This window comes from Grammomys surdaster, unplaced genomic scaffold, assembly GCF_004785775.1.
Source record: "Grammomys surdaster isolate TR1022 unplaced genomic scaffold, NIH_TR_1.0 350, whole genome shotgun sequence".
In the NCBI taxonomy this organism is placed as follows: domain Eukaryota; kingdom Metazoa; phylum Chordata; class Mammalia; order Rodentia; family Muridae; genus Grammomys; species Grammomys surdaster.
In genome coordinates this window covers 1,076,875-1,098,930 of record NW_021604769.1, presented here as the reverse complement: position 1 = coordinate 1,098,930, position 22,056 = coordinate 1,076,875, and positions in this window count along the sequence as shown.

Here is a 22,056-nt window from a genome sequence, read left to right as displayed (position 1 = left end):
CGTTTAACATTTATCACATAGGAGATTTTAATATCTACTGAAATGAAATTCTAATGAATCAATCCTTCAGCACACCTGGGCCAGAGAACTTAATCAAAAATTCTCAAAAAAAAGAAAGAAAGAGAGAACAGAAGGAAGAAAGAAAGAAAGAAAGAAAGAAAGAAAGAAAGAAAGAAAGAAAGAAAGAAGGAAGGAAGGAAGGAAGGAAGGAAGGAAGGAAGGAAGAGGAATTATGAAAATAGTTGAAACAACGTTCAACTTTTTAAGGAAAACTGAAAAATATAAGTTCTGTGAGATTCTCAACACAATCAAATATCTAGCCATTAGAAAAAATGACAATAGGTACTGGAAAAAGAGGAATACTTAAATTGTCTGGTGGGTATGAAAATATGTGGCCACATTGGATAATATATGATATTTCATTAAAAAATGAATTTGGACAACAAAATTTCTTCCATTCCTCTATATTTATCCCAAGTTCTTCAAGATCTACCATAGAGACATTGCACATCCATGTTTTTGCAAACTTATTACCAAAAGCTAAGATGTGGAACCAGCCTAGATATCCATCAACATGTGAATGTGCAAAAGAAATATGGTGCAAAAGCAAAGTTAAAATTGTACTGTACATAACTGAAAGTGAAATAATGTGGAAGAAATAGACAAAACTGGGAATGATTTCTTCAGAAAAATGAAACAGAATTTACACAAAAAAGCACTCATATTTATTATCACATGCAGAACTTGGATTTAAATTGTGTGCGTGGTGTGGGTGTGTGTTTGTGTGTATGTTCGGTGGAGGGTGTTTCTGCCTAGAAAATAATACAAGTAACAAGAGAACATCAAGGGAGAATATTGAAAAACCAAAAAGAACCATTCAAGAGTCAATTGCATTAAATTTTATTTGGAAATCTATAAAGTATATCAGTGGTGTATTCCTAAAAAAGGATAGGTGTAGAGATTTACAAAGTCTGAATAAATTACAGCTTAGTATATATGTAAAATACAAAATAGAGGATATATTTGTGGTGACTTTACCAAGAACTGTGAACTAAATGAGATTGAATAGATGAGCTATAAGCATCGTTTTAAAAGAAATCATAGAGAAATTCTTTGAAATGAAGTTACCAGCAATCAGAGGAAATTATCAGGCTGAATATAATACTTTAGATAACTTCAATGAGATATCTCTCTTGAGATTTAAATATAGAACATGGAAATTTAAAATGTGTGTTCTTTTTAGTTCATGAACACAAGCTCTTTGTAACATTATATGTGAGGATTTTTTCTTGGAAAATTTGCTTCTCTATAATATATATACATTTGAATAAGTAAGGTATGTGATGATTGATGGTCAAGTAGAATGATTGCATGGGGGATGACATTTTCAAAGAAGTTCCTGTAACATGCCACATAAAGCAATAAATCAAGATAAATATGGAATGACTTTTTATAGCAGTATATGCTAATTTAGAAAGTATCCAATATTAGCAAATAAGAATTAAAATTATATTATCTAAAATATATGACTAAAGACTCAAGCCAAATATTTAATTCTTCAGTTATACAAAATATTTTTGATTATTAATATGTGTTCTAATATTATTTTATCAGGATTAAATTTAAAATATTTTGAAAAGTGTATTTTAATGAATTATATGTTCTCTTTATTTCTAGAATGAGAATCTGTGATCTATTGATTTACTATTTCCACCATACTTAGATACAGATAACCACAACTCAGTTTGCCATATTAGAGTGAGTTCAATTTGTTTTTAATTAATAAAATTGTAAAAACTATGCTATTGGGAATAATAATCAGCAATAAGTAGGAAAAATAATATCAGCATTAAGGAAACAAAAGTAAATTCTATATAATAGGACTATTGATACTTTATCAAAGTACTAGTCCCATTGATAGGATATGGATTGAGTGTATCTTTTTCATCTATTGTGGCTAGTATTGTTAATTCTTTGAAATGTTTTATTTTTGGGAGAGTAAGAATACATACTACTAAATTTGGAACATGTATGTATACTCAAATGCATAGGTGAATACTTGCTTTTATGTTTTCAAGGAAAAGTTTCTTTTCAACATTTTGATGAAATTTGAAATAAATCAGGTATGGATAAATACATTTCATTCATCCAAGCAATAATCAGTAATTAAAAGTTTTCACATTATATATGATAGACAAAATTGAGGTACAAAAATTTATGATCCAATGTTGTAATCATCCTAAAATGTTCTTCAAGTTAACTAAAATTTATCTTACCTGTGAAGTCAACAAATTCATGCTTATTTACTCAAACCATATAGTAAATGTAGAACATTTATATCTACTCAATCAAATTTTGATGAATCCCCAAGAGATTACCCAAGGGAAATATACACCAATTAACAACTGGCTCAAAATAGCATCATTATGAAGTATTTCATCATAAAAGAATTAGTGTCTTAGAAAACACATTACAGATTAATATTCATGAAATGAATTAAGTTTTCTCATTTTGTATTCTAACATAGAAACTCTTTTAGAAATTGTTTGATTGTTCGTGAGAAAAAATCAGAGATTGTAAATATTATGACATGGGTTTGATATTTTGTTATATATTTAATTTCCCTGACTTGATTTCCTCTCTCTGATAATACACATGTTAAATATTTCAATTAATGGGTAATTATGGTAAGGTATAATGATGTGAAAAGTAACAGTTTTGATCTAATGCGTGGATTCTGAGCTTTTGAAATGTCATACTTTTACTCAATTGAAATTATAACCTAAACTCTTTAATGAAAGTCAATTATAATTATTGTTTCATAGATTATTATAATAAATACATACAGAACTACAAAATTTAAAAAGGCAAAATATAAAATTCAGGCTTTGTTAGTCCTATAATTCTATTAGTTACAACTACCTTCAATTATCACACAAATCAATAGTTTAGCTGTATGTCAGTGCCAAATCATCAAATAAAGATCAAGAAAAAAATTCTATTCATGACTGCTCCAAAATGATAAGAAATTTATTCACATGAAGTAACTATTTGTTGTGACGATAGATGCATTTTACATGGAACATGAAACAGATATTATTTTGATACAATTAAATCTACTCTTGATAGTACTCATTTTTAAGACATTTAGAGATAGAGAGATTTCAAGGATGTCTTTGAATTTCCTGGGATATTTAATGTATGAATTAATGAGCATAAAAATTTTTCTAAGCATCCTCCAAATTAGATCCTTAGCAAAAAAAAAAAAAAAAATCAAACATTCAAAGAAATGTCTTGAATATTATGAGCCATAATAAAAATAGTCCAAGAAATAGCGTAGTTTAGGAATGTCCATTGTGCCCTCCTAAATGGCTGTATTATATCCTTTCCTCTGATCATGAATTAATTTTACATACAACTTTGAGATTTTGTGGTCTTGGTGTATGAAAGGATTCTCTCTTTACATTTTCAATCCCTTAATGAACTACTGGATCATGCTTATATAAGTTCATTTGTTCATTTTTCTCAAATAGGCTTTCTGTATAAGGTTTTTAACTAAACTTTCAATTGGCTTTGTTGTTTACTTCTTGTTGCTAATCAAGATTTATTGGATGTTTTAATGGCAGTCCTTTATCAGATATGTGTCTTCCATTGCCACATAATATCTGATATTCTGTGATTTTATTTCTTTTAACATCTACATTTTCCCATAGTATTTTAAAGAAAGTTTTATAATTCTGTAGATTACTACATGGTAGTCCCAAGATTTTAAATGACCTAATAGAAATAAAATAAATGTCAATACTAAATTACTATTAATAAAAAATTTAAATGTATATATTGCCCCAAATTTCTTATTAAATGTCATCATGTTCATGTATTTTTATCCTAATAATTCAAGTGAGTATTGGAATGCCTCCATTAAGCTTCAATGTGCTTTGTCTCTTTTTCTTTTTTTATCATTTTTTAATGATTTCATTCATTTACATCTCAAACGGTATTCCACTTCCAGATGGGATATCAAATGATATCCCACATCCACAGCCCCCCACAACCCACAACCTCCATCTCTTCCTTCCCCTTGCCTCTATGAGGGTGCTCCCCTACCTTCCCTCTCCTTTCCCACCCCTCCACCATTCCCCTACATTGGTGCATCAAACCTTCAAAGGACCAAGGGCCTCCCCTCCCATTGATATCAGAGAAGGCCATTCTATGCTACCTATGTCTATGGAGCCATTGATCCCTCCCTGTAAACTCCTTGGTTGGTGGTGTAGTCCCTGGGAGCACTGGGTGGTTCGACCATCTGATGTTGATCTTCCTATGGGGTTGCAAACCCTGTCAGCTACTCCAATCCTTCCTCCAGCTTCCCTACCAGGGTCTTTGAGCTCAGTCTGATGGTTGACTGTATTTGTCAATTGCTGGCTGAACTTCTGAAGGAGCAGTCATACCAGGTTACTCTCAGCAAGTGCCTCTTGGCCAGAACAACAGTGTTGCGTTTGTTGTCTGCAGACAGGATTGATCCCAGTTGGGGCAGTCGTGGATACTGTATCTCTTATAGCACTTGGAATGATTTGTCAGTAGTTATTATTGGATGCAAATGTAATTTGACTCTAATTTATAAATGCCTATTTTTAAACAAGAATATGTGTACAAAATACTAGAGTAGTGAAATAGTTTAAATGTCCACTGAAATTGATGTGATTTCAAAGAATTTATTAAATAGCTTAAATACTTTTGGAGATATTACTGTTCTCTGATTCATTGTACTCATTTTAGAATTTTATACATATTCTTTTTCTTATGAAATAGCACTTTCTAATGTCCAGCTCTGATTCATATTTTTATCCTGCAATTCATTGTTCAAAATCCCTTTGATTACTTTGGAAAAATCAAAATTACCTGGCTATATACTGTTCCTGAAATAATCAGTGTTCTTTCAAGGAGCATCCTGTGTACTTTTCTTAAAGACAAAAAGCCTGGCTTGAAAAAGAAGACATAATGATATTCATAGATGTCCATACTGACAGACAATTATATCTATCTTTTGTAAAATATTTATAAATTTTAGTTTTAGGATTTAAACTGAATAATATGCCTCAATAAATAATTGTAAGATGGAAATTTATCCAGTTAAAAGAGTTTACAAATCTAGCAAGCAGGTCAATAGAACAAACTAGTGCACTGTAGAGAGTAGCCTCCACAAACAATACTCAGCTTTTTTTGTTACTTTGATTTTGTAGTAAATTTTGAGATCAGACTGATAATTTCTTTCACGTTAGATCTTCTTGCTCAGAATTGCTTTGGTTACCTGGCATCTTTTAGGGTTTTTTTTCTTTTTTCTCTTTAATGAATTTTAGAGATACTGTTCTCTTTCTCTAAATAATTGCATGAAACATTTGACTGATATTCCACTGACTCTGTAAACTCCTTTTAACTAGATAAAGTTTTTCACTGTAATAATTCTTCCAGTTACTGAGAACATGACATCTTTCCATTCTCTACTGTCTTCTTGACTTCTATTTTTATGATTTTAAAGATTTTTTTTATTTTAGAAGTGTCTCACCTTCTTGCATATGTTTGTTGTTAGGTGTTTTGAGACTATTATGAATGGTATTATTTTCTTTAGTTCTCCCTAAGTATGATTATCTTTGGATTATGTCATGGCCACTTTTCATTTATTTTATTTTATTTTTTTAATATTAATCTGTTGGTTTGCTGAAAGTGATGGTCAATTTTCAAAATTTTCTGGTGGAATGTTTAGTATGTTTTATGTAAAGCAACATGTCACCCAAAAACCCAATTTTAAAATTATTTGTTCTATCCATAATATTTTTAATACTATTTTTATCACTCTAAGATTTTAATTAACACTACATTAACAGAGATGGAAAAAGGAAATACAAGACTTGTTCTTCATGATAGGATCATGTTGGTTATGGATGTTGGCTGTATCCTTTATTATGTTGAGGTATATTTTCTGCATTTTTCTTCTAAGACTTTTATAAGAAAAATATGTTGGATTTGTCAAAAAACCTTTTTGCATATACTGAGATCCTCAAGTAATTTCTTTTGTTTTTCTTTCTTTTTTGGATATTTTATTTATTTGCAATACAGATGTTATCCCCTTTCCCCACTTCCCCTCCCATGAACACCCTTCCTATAAACCCTCTTCCTTAATGCTTTATACCATTATGATTATATTCATGTAATAAGGTCAGTTCTAGGTTGAGGATCTAGCAATACAGTAGTTGCAAATAGTCAAGGAACAAGATATACAATAAACACAAATAGTCAAAGAAAAAGCAAGGCATTAAACCCAATTAGGTGTACACTCCCATGATCACTGTTTCTAAAGGCTTATCGGAATGACCAAAGTATCTGAGTCTACTTCCCTGTCCTAGCCCAAGGTAATTTTTATATCTGAAACCTACTTCCTTATTCTAGACTAAAATTTAGATTCCTTTCTGAAATTACTTCTTTGTTGTAGCCTAATATTTAGGTTCCTGCCAGAGATTAGTTCTTTGTTCTAGCCTACAATTTAGATTCCTACCTGAAGTTACTTCTTTATTCTAGCCTAATGTCAGATTCCTGCCTGAAGCCCACTTCCTCATCCTTAGCCAATGTTATATTCCTGTCTAGCAACCCATTTCCTTGTCCTTGAACCATATCAGCTTCTTGCCAAGCAACCCCAAAGGCTCTCCACCACTCCCACTTTTTTATTTCATTAACAAGACTGAGCTTGCCTTAGGTCATTCTGACAAGAATTCCTTCCTTACTCATCATGGAATATGCATTATCAAAAGCAATGTATTTCTGTCTTAGGTTGGTAAGGCTCTGTGTAGAATTTTACCCATCCTTGGCTTGTCAGCCTGTTAATTTAATGACTCTGTCTGGGGGTTCATTTTCAGGTTCAAGGCATGTACTTTTGCTGCCTACATGTTGATGTTGTTAAAGATAAGCTTTAACATTATGAGCAGGAATAAAAGTATTCTCAGGACAAGAAGGGCTAGCCTGATCAAGCTATATATGCCATTCCTTTGGTTTGACCAAGATGGAAACACTGACCTCAGGCCGTGGATAATTTTATCGGCAGTATTTGCAGCATGAAAGCTCAACAGAGCAGTATTCTTTAAATTTATAATCTCACTATGGAAAGTTCACACACCCAGAGAGGTGTTAGGATTATGCCAAATATCCTACATGTGTCATTAATTTTTTCTAATTATAATGACAATCATTGTGAATTTCAAAAGTAACACTACTCCAATGATATTTATCATGACACGTGGGATGGCTCCTAACTCTTGAACCCTGGACGTCCTTCAGATAATTTGAATAGATTATAGAGCATCATCCATTGTTCCAGTTACCTATATAAATACTTTTATATACTCAATACTTTAGTAACATTTTTTTTTGCTAGATGGTTGACAAAAATAGTTGTCTTAACTCCTATGTTAATGCTATTAAAGAAGCAGTGGTGCTAGCAATAAATGGAATTGAAGCTGTTATAAAAGCAATAATCAAGCCCGCTACATATTGCTTCTGCTTAAAGCCTAACTCACTTCTTCCAGCACTTTCAAGATTTTTTTTTTTTTTTTTTTTTTTTTTTTTTTTTTTTTTTTAGCAAATCAAGGTTTTCTAATACTCAGGGCAGTAAGATGAAAGCTGGTTGATAGAACCCCATAACAGACATGCCAGGTTGCCACATACTAACACAATTGGAAATTATACAGTCAATGCAACTTACAACAAATACTGTAGAAGAGACAAAACCAATTTTAACTTGACAATTAAAAGAGCCTTATAACTTGCAATAATCCTTGTTTGAAATCCAGATCCTGTCCCAACTTTATCTCTTGCTATTGTAACATCATAGTTAGCTACAGCTAACTTCCAAATATCTCTCTGACAAAGTCCAGATCCAGTCTTCCAAAAGCAGACTGTTATTTCCAATATTGGATTGATTTCTAGACCAATACATGATTGAATCCTAATAGCTGGACACCTTTAAGAAGAATACAAGAGACATTATAATTTCTCTTTTTGATTCTCTATTCAACAAGGTCTAAAAACTTGAGACAAGGCAGCTTGTCACATGTGGGATATAGTCAAGCAAAGGTGGGTCAGGAACGACCAATACAGCTTCCCAGTCACCCTTGTCAGGGCACTCAGCAAGCTCACAGGTCAGCATCATTCTTTGTCTCAGCAACAGTATGTCTCACCAATCATTTTAAAGTTCCAAGGGCCTCATCCTTGTCTTTGTCCTTGAGGATTATACAAAGTCACCATAATAAATTGTTGACAAAAAGTTTCGACTGCTCGACTACAATTGCCAGATTCATTATCTGGTTTTTTAAATTGGATATTTTATTTACTTACATTTCAATGTTACCCCTCTCCCATTCCCCCTGAAAACCACTTATCCCATCTCCCCTCCTCCTACTTCTATGAGGGTGTGCTCCCACCATCCATCTATTTCTGCCTTCCTGCTCTCGAACTCCAAAACACTAGGGAATCCAAACTTTCAGAGACCAATGCTCACTTCTTCCACTGATGCCTGACAGCCATCCTCAACTACTTACAGAGGTGGAGCCATGATTACCTCCTTTTTTGTTCTCAGGCTGGAAGTTTAGAACCTCGGAGCTCTGGTTGAGTATTTTTATACTCCTTCTAAGAAGGAACAAAGCACCCATATTTTGGTCTTCCTTCTGCTTAAGATTCATGTGGACTATGTGTTTATCTTAGGTATTATGAGCTTTTGGGCTAATATCCACTTATCAGTGAATGTACACGATGTGTGTTCTTTTGTGATTAGTTTACCTCACTCAGGATATTTTCTAGTTCCGTCCATTTGCCTAAGAATTTCATGAACTCATTGTTTTTAATAGTTGAGTAGCACTCCATTGTGTAAATGTACCACATTTTCTGTATCCATTACTTTGTTGAAGGACATCTGGGTTCTTTCCAGCTTCTGGCTATTATAAATATGGCTATAATAAACATAGTGGAGCATGTGTCACTGTTGTATGTTGAAACAACTTTTGAGTATATGCCCAGGAGTGAGATAGCTGGGTCATCAATTACTACTATGTTCAATTTTCTGAGGAGCTGCCAGACTGCTTTCCATAGTGGTTGTACCAGCTTACAATTCCACCAACAATGGAGGAGTGTTCTTTTTCCACATCCTCACCAGCATCTGCTGTCACTTGAGTTTTTGATCTTAGCCATTCTGACTAGCATGAGGTGGAATCAAAGGGTTGTTTTGATATGCATTTACCTGATGACTAATTATGTTGAACACTTCTTTAGGTACTTCTCGGAAATTCAAATTTCCTCAGTTGATAGTTCTTTGTTTAGCTCTGTACTACACTTTTAATAGGGTTATCTGATTGTCTAGAGTCTATTTTTTTCAGTTCTTGTATACCTTAGATATTAGCCTTCTATCAGATGTAGGATTGGTAAAGATCTTTTCCCAATCTGTTGGTTGCTGCTTTGTTCCATTGATGGTGTCCTTTGCTTTACAGAAGCTTTGCAGTTTTCTGAGGTCCCATTTGTCAATTCTTGACATTAGAGCATAAGCCATTGGTGTTCTATTCAGGAACTTTTTCCCTGTGCCCATGTGTTTGAGATTTTGCCCCATTTTCTCTTCTATTAGTTTCAGTGTAGCTGGTTTTATGTGGAGGTCCTTGATCCACTTGGACTTGAGATTTGTACAAGTAGATAAGTATGGATCAATTTGCATTTTTTGACATGCTGACCTCCAGTTAAACCAGCACCATTTGTTGAAAATGCTATCTTTTTTCCACTGGATGGTTTTAGCTCCTTTGTCAAAGATCAAGTGATCATATTTATGGGAGTTCATTTCTGGGTCTTCAATTCTATTCCATTGATTCTCTTGCCTGTCTCTGTTTCAATAGATGCAGTTTTTGTCACTATTGCTTTGCAGTACAGCTCAAAGTCAGGGATGGTCATTCTCCCAGAAGTTTTTTTACTGTTGAGAATAGTTTTCACTATCCTGTTTTGTTTTGTTTTTTTAGTTATTCCAAATAAATTTGAGGATTGTTCTTTCTATCTTTGTGAAGAATTGAGTGAGAATTTTGATGGGGATTGTGTTAAATCTGTACATTGCTCTTGGCAAGATAGCCATTTTTACTATATTAATCCTGCTGATCCATGAGCATGGGAGATCGTTTCATCTGAAATCTTCTTCAATATCTTCCTTTAGAGACTTGAAATTCTTATAATACAGATCTTTCACTTGCTTGGTTAGATTCACACCAATGTATTTTATATTATTTATGACTATTGTGAAGGGTATCACTTCCCTAATGGATTTCTCAGCCTGTTTATCTTTTGAGTAGAGGAAGGCTACTGAATTGTTTGAATTAATTTTATATCCAGCAACTTTTCTAAAATTGTTTATCAGGTTTGGGAGTTCTCTGGTGGAAGTTTTGGGGTCACTTAAGTAAACTATCATATCATCTGCAAATAGTGAAATTTTGAATTCCTCCCTTCCAAATAGTACCCCTTTGACCTCCTTTTGTTGCCTATTTCCTCTGGCTAGGACTCCCAGTACTATATTGAATAGGTAGGAAGAGAGTGGGCAGCCTTGTCTAGTCCCTGATTTTAGTGGAATTGCTTCAAGTTTCTCTCCATTTAGTTTGATGTTGGCTACTAGTTTGCTGTATACTGCTTTTACTACATTTAAGTATGGGCCTGTAATTCCTGATCTGTCCAAGATTTTTACTATGAAGGGATGTTGAATTTTGTCGCATGCTTTCTCATCATCTAATAAGATGATTATGTGTTTTTTTTATCTTTGAGTTTACTTATATAGTGGATTACATGGATGGATTTCTGAATATTGAACTATCCCTGCATTCCTGGGATAAAGCCTACTTGATCCTGATGGATGATTGTTTTGATGTGTTCTTGGATTTGGTTTGTGAGAATTTTATTGAGTATTTTTGCATCAATATTCATAAGGGAGATTGGTGTAAAGTTCTCTTTCTTTGTTGGGTCTTTTTGTGGTTTACATATGAGTATAATTGTGGCTTCATAGAATGAATTGGGTGGTGTTCCTTCTGTTTGTATTTTGTGGAATAATTTATAGAGAAATCATATTAAGTCTTCTCTGAAGGTCTGATAGAGCTCTGCACTAAAACCATCTGGTCCTGGACTTTTTTTGGTGCACAGACTTTGAAAGACTGTTTCTATTTCTTTCAGGGTTATGGGAATATTTAGATAGTTTATCTGGTCCTGATTTAACATTGGTAACTGGTGTTTGTCTAGAAAATTGTCCATTTTATCCAAATTTTCCAATTTTGTTGAGTATAGGCTTTTGTAGTAGGATCTGATGATTTTTTCAGTTTCCTCAGTTTCTGTTGAAATGTCATCCTTTTCATTTCTAATTTTATTAATTTAGATACTGTCTCTCTGCCCTCTGATTAGTCTGGCTAAGGGTATAATCTATCTTGTTGGTTTTCTCAAAGAACAAGTTCATGGTTTTATTGATTCTTTGTGTAGTTCTTTTTGTTTCTACTTGGTTGATTTAAGCCCTGATTTTGATTATTTCTTTCCTTCTACTCCTCTTTGATGTGTTTGCTTCTTTTTCCTCTAGCTCTATCAGGTGTGTTGTCAAGCTGCTAGTGTATGCTCGCTCCAGTTTCATTTCAGAGGCACTTATTGCTATGGGTTTTCCTCTTAGCACTGCTTTCATTGAGTCCCATAAGTTTTGGTATGAGGTGTCTTCCTTTTCATTAAATTCAAAAAAGACTTTAATTCATTCATTCATTTCTTTCTTTCTTTCTTTCTTTCTTTCTCTCCCTCCCTCCCTCCCTCCCTCCCTCCCTCCCTCCCTCTCTCTCTCTCTTTCTTTCTTTCTTTCTTTCTTTCTTTCTTTCTTTCTTTCTTCCCTGACCACATTATCATTGAGTAGAGTGTTGTTCAGTTTCCACATGTATGTGGGATTTCCATTGTTTTTGTCATTATTGAAGACCACCTTTAGTCGATGGTGATCTGATAGGATGCATGGGATTATTTCAATTTTCTTGTATCTGTTGAGGCCTGTTTTATGAACAATTAGATGGTCTATTTTGGAGAAGGTACAATGAGGTGCTGAGAAAAGGGTATATTCTTATATGTATTTTTTGGATAAAATGTTCTATAGATATCTGTTAAGTCCATTTGGTTCATAACTTCTGTTAGTTTCACTGAATATCTGTTTAGTTTCTGTTTCCATGATCTATACATTGTCGAGAGTGGGGTGTTGAAGTCTCCACTATTACTGTGTGAGGTGCAATGTATGCTTTTAGCTTTAGAAAGGTTTCTTTTATGAAAGTGGGTGCTCTTGCATTTGGCGCATAGACCTTCATAATTGAGAGTTCATGTTGATTGACTTTTCCTTTGACCAGTATGAAATATTCTTCCTTATCCTTTTTGATAGCTTTACATTGAAAGCTGATTTTATTCGATATTAGAATGGCTACTACAGCTTGTTTCTTGGGATCATTTGCTTGAAAAATTGTTTTCCAGCCTTTTACTCTAAGGTAGTGTCTGTCTTTGTCACTGATGTGGGTTTCCTGTTTGCAGCAAAATGCTGGGTCCTGTTTATATATCCATCCTGTTAGTCTATGTCTTTTTATTGGGGAATTGAGTCCACTGATGTCAAGAGATATTAAGGAGAGAAGATTGTTGCTTCCTGTTATTTTTGTTATTATCAGTGGCATTGTTTGTCTGGCTATCTTCTTTTGGACTTGTTGGAAGTGGAATACTTTCTTGCTTTTTCTAGGGTATAATTTCCCTCCTTGTATTGAAGCTTTCCTTCTATCCTTTGCAGTGCTGTGTTTGTGGAGAGATATCTTGTAAATTTGGGTTTGATGGAATATCTTGGTTTCTCCATCTATGGTAATTGAGAGTTTTGCTGGGTATAGTAGCCTAGGCTGGCATTTGTATTCTCTTAGAATCTGTACGATATCATACTCCAGGATCTTCTGGCTTTTATAGTCTCTGGTGAGAAATCTGATGTAATTATTATAGGTCTGCCTTATCTGTTACTTTACTTTTTTTCTTTACTGCTTTTAATATTCTTTCTTTGTTTTGTGCATTTGGTGTTTTGATTATTATGTTACAGGAGGTCTTTCTTTTCTGGTCTAGTCTATTTGGTGTTCTGTAGGATTCTTGTATATTTATGGGCATCTCGTTCCTTAGGTTAAGGAAGTTTTCTTCTATAATTTTGCTAAATATATTTATTTCCCCTTTAAGTTGAGAATCTTCACTCTCTTCTATACCTATTATTCTTAGGTTTGGTCTTCTCATTGTGTCCTGGATTTCTTGGATGTTTGGGGTTAAGAACTTTTTGCATTTTGTGTTTTCTTTGACAGTTGTGTCAATATTTTATATGTTATCTTCTGTACCTGAGATTCTCTCTTCTATTTCATATATTCTGTTGGTGATTCTTGCATCTATGACTCCTGATTTTTATCCTAGGTTTTCTATCTCCAGGGTAGTCTCCCTTTGTGATTTCTATATTGTTTCTATTTGCATTTTTATGTCCTAGATGGTTTTGTTCAATTCCTTCACCTGTTTGGTTGTGTTTTCTTGTAATTCTTTAATGGATTCTTGTGTTTCCTCTTTAAGGGCTTCTACCTATTTACCTGTGTCCTCCTCAATATCTTTGAGAATGTTATTTATGTCCTTCTTAAAATCCTCTATCATCATCATTAGAAGTGATTTTAAATCTGAATCTTGCTTTCCTAGTGATATGGAGATTTCAGGATCTTCTAATGTGGAAGAACTAGGTTCTGATGATGACAAGTACCCTGGGTTGTTGATGCTTATGTTCTTGTGCTTGCCTTTCGCCATCTGGATCTCTGTAGTGCTAACTTCACTATCTCTGACTGGAGCCTGTTTTTCCTATTATCATGGTTGTGTCAGAACTTTTTGGGGTGGGCATTGCTGCTGGGGTTATGTTGGGAGCTGACTCTTAGCTGAAAGCGGCTATCATCTTTACAGCCATCTCGAGCCATATACCCTGATGAGGCTTGTTTTCAACAGCCTGCAATAGCTGAGCACACTCTGATAAACATCTTGTTACACTGTTTAGTGGCCCCAGCTGCAAGGTGCACCTGGTATTCATGGCTACAAGGCATGTGATGTAGTGCCTTCAGTTGAGCTTGTCCACAAGGGCAAGTCACGTTGTAAAGGGTATAAATACCCAGGATTTCCTTTCTATAGAGGAGAATATAGGAGAATAGAAGACACTAAAGGAGAATAGAGGAGAATATAAGAGAATAAAGAAGAGACTTGAAGAGACTCCAACAGACTCTGTCTTGTATCCATCTTTTGCATCTCTCGCCCCTCCTCCGTCCCCACTCTCTCTCTTGCTAGACCCTGACCTGTGGACTAGAGCAGCAGAACGGGCCATTACAAAGTAGCAGAACTGGCCATTACAAAAGAAACGGCCATTACAAGGTTAGAGCTGATGCCCACAATCTTCTCAGTGCTTGGGCGGAGACTGGAAGGGATCAGTGTCCTGGGCCAGGAGTGAATTCCTGGGTCCCAGTGGGTCTCAGTTACTCACTGTTTGGGGTAGGTGTTGCTGTCTCCTTATTTGAGATATTGAAGGGGTTAGAGCTCCTTTGAGTCCAGCTTCCTCTGGGTTTTTTGAGATTTGGTGCAGAGCTGCAGCCCAGGATCCTTTCGGTGCTCAGGTCAGAATGGAAGGACCAGTGCTCTGGGCAGGAATGAATTCCTGGGTCCCAGTGTGTCCCAGTTACTCCCTGAATGGGGCAGGTGTTTCTGTCTCTTTACCTAAGATATTGCTGGGGTTAGAGCTCCATGTAATTTCTATTTTATGAAATGCATTACTTGTATTAATTTGTATATTTTAAATCATGTCTTGCTGGGCAGTGGTGGCACATGCCTTTAATCCCAGCACTTGGGAGGCAGAGGCAGGCAGATTTCTGATTTCAAGGCCAGCCTGGTCTACAGAGTGAGTTCCAGGACAGCCCAGGCTATAAAGAGAAACTCTGTCTCAAAAAAACAACAACAATAAATAAATAAATAAATAAATAAATAAATAATGTCTTTACTTCTGGTATAATGCTAAGTTATTCAGGGTTAATGAAACTTTAAGATGCTATTTTTATTATTCGATTGAGAGTTTCATAAATGCATACAGTGTATGTCACCTATATTTACTCTCCAGTCTTCCCTAAAACTTGTCTTACTTCCACCCCAATGTCTCTCACACTCATGTACAATTTTGAGTGACCATATACGTATTTGTGGGTTTGAGGCTACCAACTGTAGTCTGTGCCCCTCACAAGAGCTACTCTCCTAAAGAAAATTGATTCTCTCTTCATTAGAAGCCATCAACTGTAGAGAAATTTCCCTTGATTACCTGATTGGCTAGGATAAATGACAAATAGACAATTGGGCAAAAAATGAGGAGGTGAGTTTTCTGGTCATGACAGGAAGAAGAGGGGAGGATGGGGAGTTTGGCAGAGATGGCAAACAGAGAAGGAAAGAGAGAGAGATTTGTTGGAAGGAAGCTGCAGCAGAAGCACATGACCTGGAGGAACTATAAGTAGCAAGGCTTTCATAGCTAGGGAAGAAAGTGTTGTAGAGGCAAATCTGCCCAATATAGGTGTACAGTTTATAAATATTCAACTGAGTGGTGTTTTACACGTATGGGTTTATTGGGATGGAGATTCACTGAAACAAAGTTGCATTTTCCTTGAATGGGCTTTTTGAGGTTGGAGATTTAACACAACCACCAACTGCCATAACTTCTCAACTAAAATCTAAAGTCATTGCCATTGGGTCCTGGGAGATTCTTGCTTTCTTGACACCTGGGACTTCCTAGTGGCTACTCCAAGTTCCATATTCTCACAGCTGTGAGTCTCAGCTAGGGTCAACACCAAAGATTCTTGGGCATCTATCCTTTCCATAGGTCTCAGAAAAGTCCTTGAGATACCCCTCAACCCCGGCCCCTGCCAGATGCAAATTTCCATTCATAATATGGACATCTGGCCTCTTACTCTGTCCCTCTGGACACCTGATACTGACCCTCCCTATTCCCATCACCATTCCCTATGCCACCTAGTTCCCTCCATCCATTTGGCTACTATGACTATTTTTCTCCCTTATGAGATTCAAGTATCCTTTCATGTGCCTTCTTTCCTTATTAGCTTCTTTGTATCTGTGGAATGTAGTGTGGGTGTCATATATTTTATGGCTAACATCCCCTTATAAGTGAGTACATACCAAGCCTGTCCTTTTAGAACTGGCTTACCTCACTCAGGATGATAGTCTCAAGTTTAATTCATTAGCATTCCTTTGCATGAATGAACCACATTTTCTTTATTAATTCATCAGTTGAGGAACATCTAGGTTATTTCCAGTTTCTGGATATTACAAATAAGGGTACTATGAGCATAGTTGGCCAAGTGTCCCCGATGGTGTGGTGGGTCATTTGGGAATATGCCCAGGAGTAGTATTGCTGGTTCTTGAAGTAGAACTACTCCTAGTTTTCTGAGAAACCATCAAATTGATTTCCAAAGTGGATGTACAAGTTTGACTTCCCATCAACAATGTGGGAATATTCACCTTGTCCCTTGTCCCTCACCAACATATGCTATCATTTCAGCTTTTATTAGCCATTCTGACTGGTGTCAAGATATAATCTCAGAGTTGTTTTGATTTACATTTCCATAATGACTTCTAACATTTCTGAAAGTGTTTTTCCGTTATTCATGATTCCTTAGTTATTAATTCTCTGTTTAGATCATTAACTCATTTTTTTAGTTGGCTTATTTGGGTTGTTGGTGTCTTACTTCTTGAGTTCTTTATAGATTTTGAATATTCTCCCTCTTTCAGATACAGGAATGGTGAAGATCCTTTCCCAACCTGTAGAGATCCCTTTTGTACTAATTACTGTTTCTTCTGCCTTACAAAAGGTTTATAGTTTCATGAGGTCCCATTTATCAAATACTAACCTTAGAGCCTAAGCTGTTGGTGTTCTGTTCAGAAGTTGTCTTTTGTACCAATAATTTCAAGGCTATTCCCAAGTTTTTTTTTTTTTTTCTATGCAGTGTAGTGTATCTGGTTTTATGTTGCAGTCTTTGATCCACATGGACTGTGAATTTTTTGGAGGGTGATAAGTATGGAACTATTTGCATTCTTCTACATGTAGACATCCAAGTAGTCAAGAACAAATTGTTGAAGATGCTATCTTTTTTCCACTGTATGGCTTGGGTTATTTATTAAAAATCAAGTGTCCATAGGTATGTACGTTTATTTCTGGATCTTCTATTTGATTCCATTAATTGACTTCACTGTTTCTGTACCAATCCCATAACATTTTATTTTCTTAATTTATTAACACTTTTAACACATTCAAGTTATATCATGCTCACTGTCTGCATATTGCTTACCCTCTCTCAAAATTCTTCTCCCTTTTCCTCTTCGCTTCTGCTCTGAGACAGTGGTACTCCCCTAGATATCCCCACACTCTCAAACATCCAGGCTCTGTGAGGCTAGATCAATCCTCTCCCATTAAGGCCAAACAAGACAACCAAGCTATGAGGACATATTCCACATATAGACAACAACTTTTAGGAAAACCCACACTCCAATTGTTTGGGACCCACATGAAGATCAAATGAATATCTGCTAGTTCTAGTCAGTGTTTGTTCTTTGGTTGGTCTTCCAGTCTCTGGAAGCCACGGGGTCTAGGTTAGTTTACTCTATTCATCTACCTGTGAAGTTCCTATCCTCTAGAGGCCAAAACTTTTCCTTCAAACTGGAAACAACCTAAATATTCTTCAACTGAAGAATAGATTAAAAAAATGTGCTGCATCAACACAATGGAATACTATTCAGTTATTGAAAACAAAGAGATTATGAATTTTGCAGGGAAATAGGTGTATCTTGAGAATATCTGAGTGAAGTTACTCACTCCTAAAGGACATGAATGGTATGTACTCACTTAAAAGTGGATATTAGCCACAAACTATAAAATATACATGCTATAGGCCACAGATCAAAAGCAGCTAAAGAAGAAGGCAAGCATAATCACGGATGCTTGAAATTCACATAGAAGGGGGAATAAAATCATAAAAGGCAGAAGATGGGATTGAATTGGGTGGGCAAAAGAATGGGAATGAGAATAGAGGGTACAGGATCAAATGTGGGGAGTGACAGGAGGGATAACGAAATGACTATGAGAATAAATGAAAATCTGCAACTGATAGACATATGGATTTAGGGGTCATCTCCAAGAAGAAATAGAGAGAGACCTAGGACAAGGGAGCCACCCAAGAATCACTTCAGGTGTCCTTAAGCTGTGATTCACAGGACTGTGTAACCTGAAGGCCTAGTCTCCTGTAGCCAGCTAGGAACCAATATGGAGCAATTGGGACAGCAATCTGCCGAGATAAGTTTTTACCCAAAAGTTATCCTGTCTACAAGAAATGCAGGAACGGAAGAAACAGAGACTTACAGAATGAATGGCCAACCAATAACCATGCCAGCTTGAGCCAAATCCTGGGCTAATCACCAATCCCTGAAATCATTAATGATACTCTGTTATGCTTGCAGAGAGGGGTCTAGCATAATTGTCCTCTGAGAGAATTTATCTAGCAGCTGACTTAGATAGACGCAGACACCCACAGCCAAATAGTGGTTACAGCTTGGGACTCCTATGGAAGAGCAGTTTTTAATCACCATTGCTCTGTATAGCTTGAGGCCAGAGATGTTCCACCTGATGTTCTTTTATTCTTCAAATTGTTTTGGCTATCTTGGTTTTTGTGTTCTTCCATATGAAGTTGAGAATATCTTGTTCAAGGTCTATTAAAACTGTTTTGGAATACTGATGGGTATTGCATTGAATTTGTAGATTGCTGTTGGCAAGATGGCAATTTTCCCTATGTTATTCCTATTGTTTCTCAGCATGGGATATCTTTGAATCTTTTGATATCTCCTTCAGTTCTTTCCTCCAGTACTTGGAGTTCTTGTCATACAGATCTTTCACTTGTTCAGTTAGATTTACACCAAGATATTTTTATATTATTTGTGGCTACTGTAAAGGTATTTTACCCAAAAATTCTTTCTTAGAAGGTATACCATTTGTATACAGAAGAACTACTGATTTCTTTGAGTTAATTTTGTATCAAGCCACTTTTCTGAAAGTGTTTATTAGTTGTAGGAGTTCTGTCATAGAAATTTTGTGGTTGCTTTTATATACTATTATATCATCTGCAATTGACAATACTTTGACTACTTCCTTTTCAGTTTGTATCCACTTGATTTCCTTTAATTGCCTTATTGCTATGACTACAATGTCAAGTAATATGTTAAATAAATATATAGATAGAGAAAGAGCAAGAGCACAGCCTTGTATTGTTCCTAATACTAGTGGAATTGACTTAAGTTTATCTCCATTTAAATTGATGTTGTATTGGCTTGTTATATATTGCTTTGATTATGTTTAGTTATGTGTCTTATATACTTGACCTCCCTAATCCTTTTAAAGTGAGGGGGTGTTGGATTTTTCAAAGGCTTTTTTAGCATCTATTGAGATGATCATGTTTTTTTTTTCCTTAGAGTTTGTTTATATAGTGGATTATGTTGATAAATTCTGAATACAGAACCATCCCTGCATCCCTGGGATGAAGCATACTTGATCATCATAATGATTCTTTTGATGTCTCCTTGGATTAGGTTTGTGAGAATTTTATGGAGTATTCCTACATCAATATTCGTCAAAAAATTGGTTTAAAATTATCCTTCTTTGTTGGTTCTTGTGTGGTTTATGTATGAGAGTAACTGTGGCTTCATAGAATGAATTGGGTAGTGTTACTTCTGTTTTGAGGATTTGATTTGTGCTTACATAGGAATTTACATGTCCACTTTGGGCCTCTGACAATGGTTGGATTTTTGATCTATCAGTAAAGGGCCGGAAACCAGTGGCTAGTCAGTGGGACAAAAGCGGTACTTTGAGGATTCTCCAGACAAGAAACACAAAGGGACAGAGAGAGAGAGAGAGAGAGAGAGAGAGAGAGAGAGAGAGAGAGAGATTCCACCTTTAGGAAAGATAAGAAAGAGATGAACTACTAAGAAAGAAGTGCAGGAGGAAGAGCCCTCCAATATATAAGGATCAGGAAAAGTAGCCCCAGGGGCCACTCCCCAAACTGGGTCTAGGGTAGCAAGATGAAATATAGAATTAGGAAGTATTAACTCAGGATTATCAGAGGGATCCATGTTGTCCACATGAAGGTTCAGGAGTAACTAGCTGAGATATATTAAAAATAAGCCAGCGTGTGTGTGTGTGTGTGTGTGTGTGTGTGTGTGTGTGTGTGTGTTTCATTTGGTGACTCCAGAGCTTTGGGCAGTAGCAAGAAGCTCCATCACCCACCTGCAGCTCAGAGTGCTGTAACAGATTTACTGCATCACTTCTTTTTCTTGTGGACTACTTTTAGGAATATTGACATTAGCTCTTTGAACATCTGGTATCATTCTGCACTAAAACTGTCTGGCCCTGGACTTTTTTGGTTTGTAGAGGTTTAATGATTCCTTCTATTTCCTTAGGAGTTATGATACTCTTTAGATAGTTTATCTTCATATTAACTTTGGTCTAGAAAATCATCCATTTTATCAACATTTTTCCAGTTTTGTTGGGTATATGCTTTTGTAGTAAAATCTGGTGATTTTTAAAACTTTCCTTAGTATCTGTTATTATGTCTCCCTTTTCATTTCTGATTTTGTTAATTTGTAAACTGTCTCTGTGCCTTTTATTTAGTTTAGATGTGGGTTTATCTATCTTCTTGATTTGTTCAAAGTTCTTGGTTTTCCTGATCTTTTGTATAGTTCTATTGTTTCCTAATTGGTTGCTTTCTGCCCTGAATTTGATTAGTTCCTGTTATCTACTTTGCTTCTTTTTGTTCTAGCACTATCAAGTGAGTTGAAATATATTTGTTGTTCTGTAGGCTTCTTGTTCATTTATGCCTACCTCTTTCTTTAGGTAAGAAGTTTTCTTCTATGATTTTATTGAAGATGATTTCTGGCCTTTTGAACTGAGATTCTGCATTCTCTTCTATACCTATTATTTTTAAGTACGGTCTTCTAATTGTGCCCTGAATAACCTGGGTGTTTTGGGTCAGAAACTTTTTTGCACTTTGTATTTTATTAGACCATTGTTTCAATATTGTCTATGCTATCTTTTAGGTCTGAGGTTCCTTTCTATCTCTCTTTCTTTTTTCTCTAACATTGACCTTTATTCTTATGCCATAGCACGCAAACATGTGCCATAGCCTGGGCAAAATTCTAAAATCTGGCATTATTGTAGTAAGCGCATAATTGAAGTACTGCCTCAGTTGCAGCTATCTGTCATTTACAATCTGTAAAGCAGTTTTTATCACCGACAGTGGGCATACCCCAGTATGCAATTCACTTTTCCAAGAGCCCTATATTGAGGTGCTTGATCACTGATATTTTCTACCTACCAAAACATGTACTATGGTGTTAATCCAAAATATTACCCGACTATTTGTGTGTGTGCTTATTTCGTGTTGTGCTCAATTTTACTTAATCCTGCAAGATATCATATATCTATTTTGCCTTTCCGTTTCACCTAAGCATAATTAGTTTTGCACATCTGTTTGGCATGATTTAGTGATCATACATTCCAAGACTGTATCACAAATCTCTGATCATAGCATTTCTAATACACTCAGTCTTTGTGATATTTAGCTGTGATATAGCCCACTTCTTACTTAACCAAAAGAAGTAGCTTGTCAAACACAAGAAGACTATTTCTGAGGACTCTAGTCCTTTTCAGTAAAAAGCTACTCTCCCCTTTGCAAGCTGTACATACAGTGTATCTTTTCCAGATGCAATTTTACCTCATAACTGATTTTATTTGTTTGTTGCACCATCTACTACTTGATTAGCAACAACAATATGCTATGAGTTATTACATTTAAAATATAGAAAGTGCATCCTCATGTGGCTTCTCATTTTTAATTTTCTTTTTTCTTATTTATTTATTTA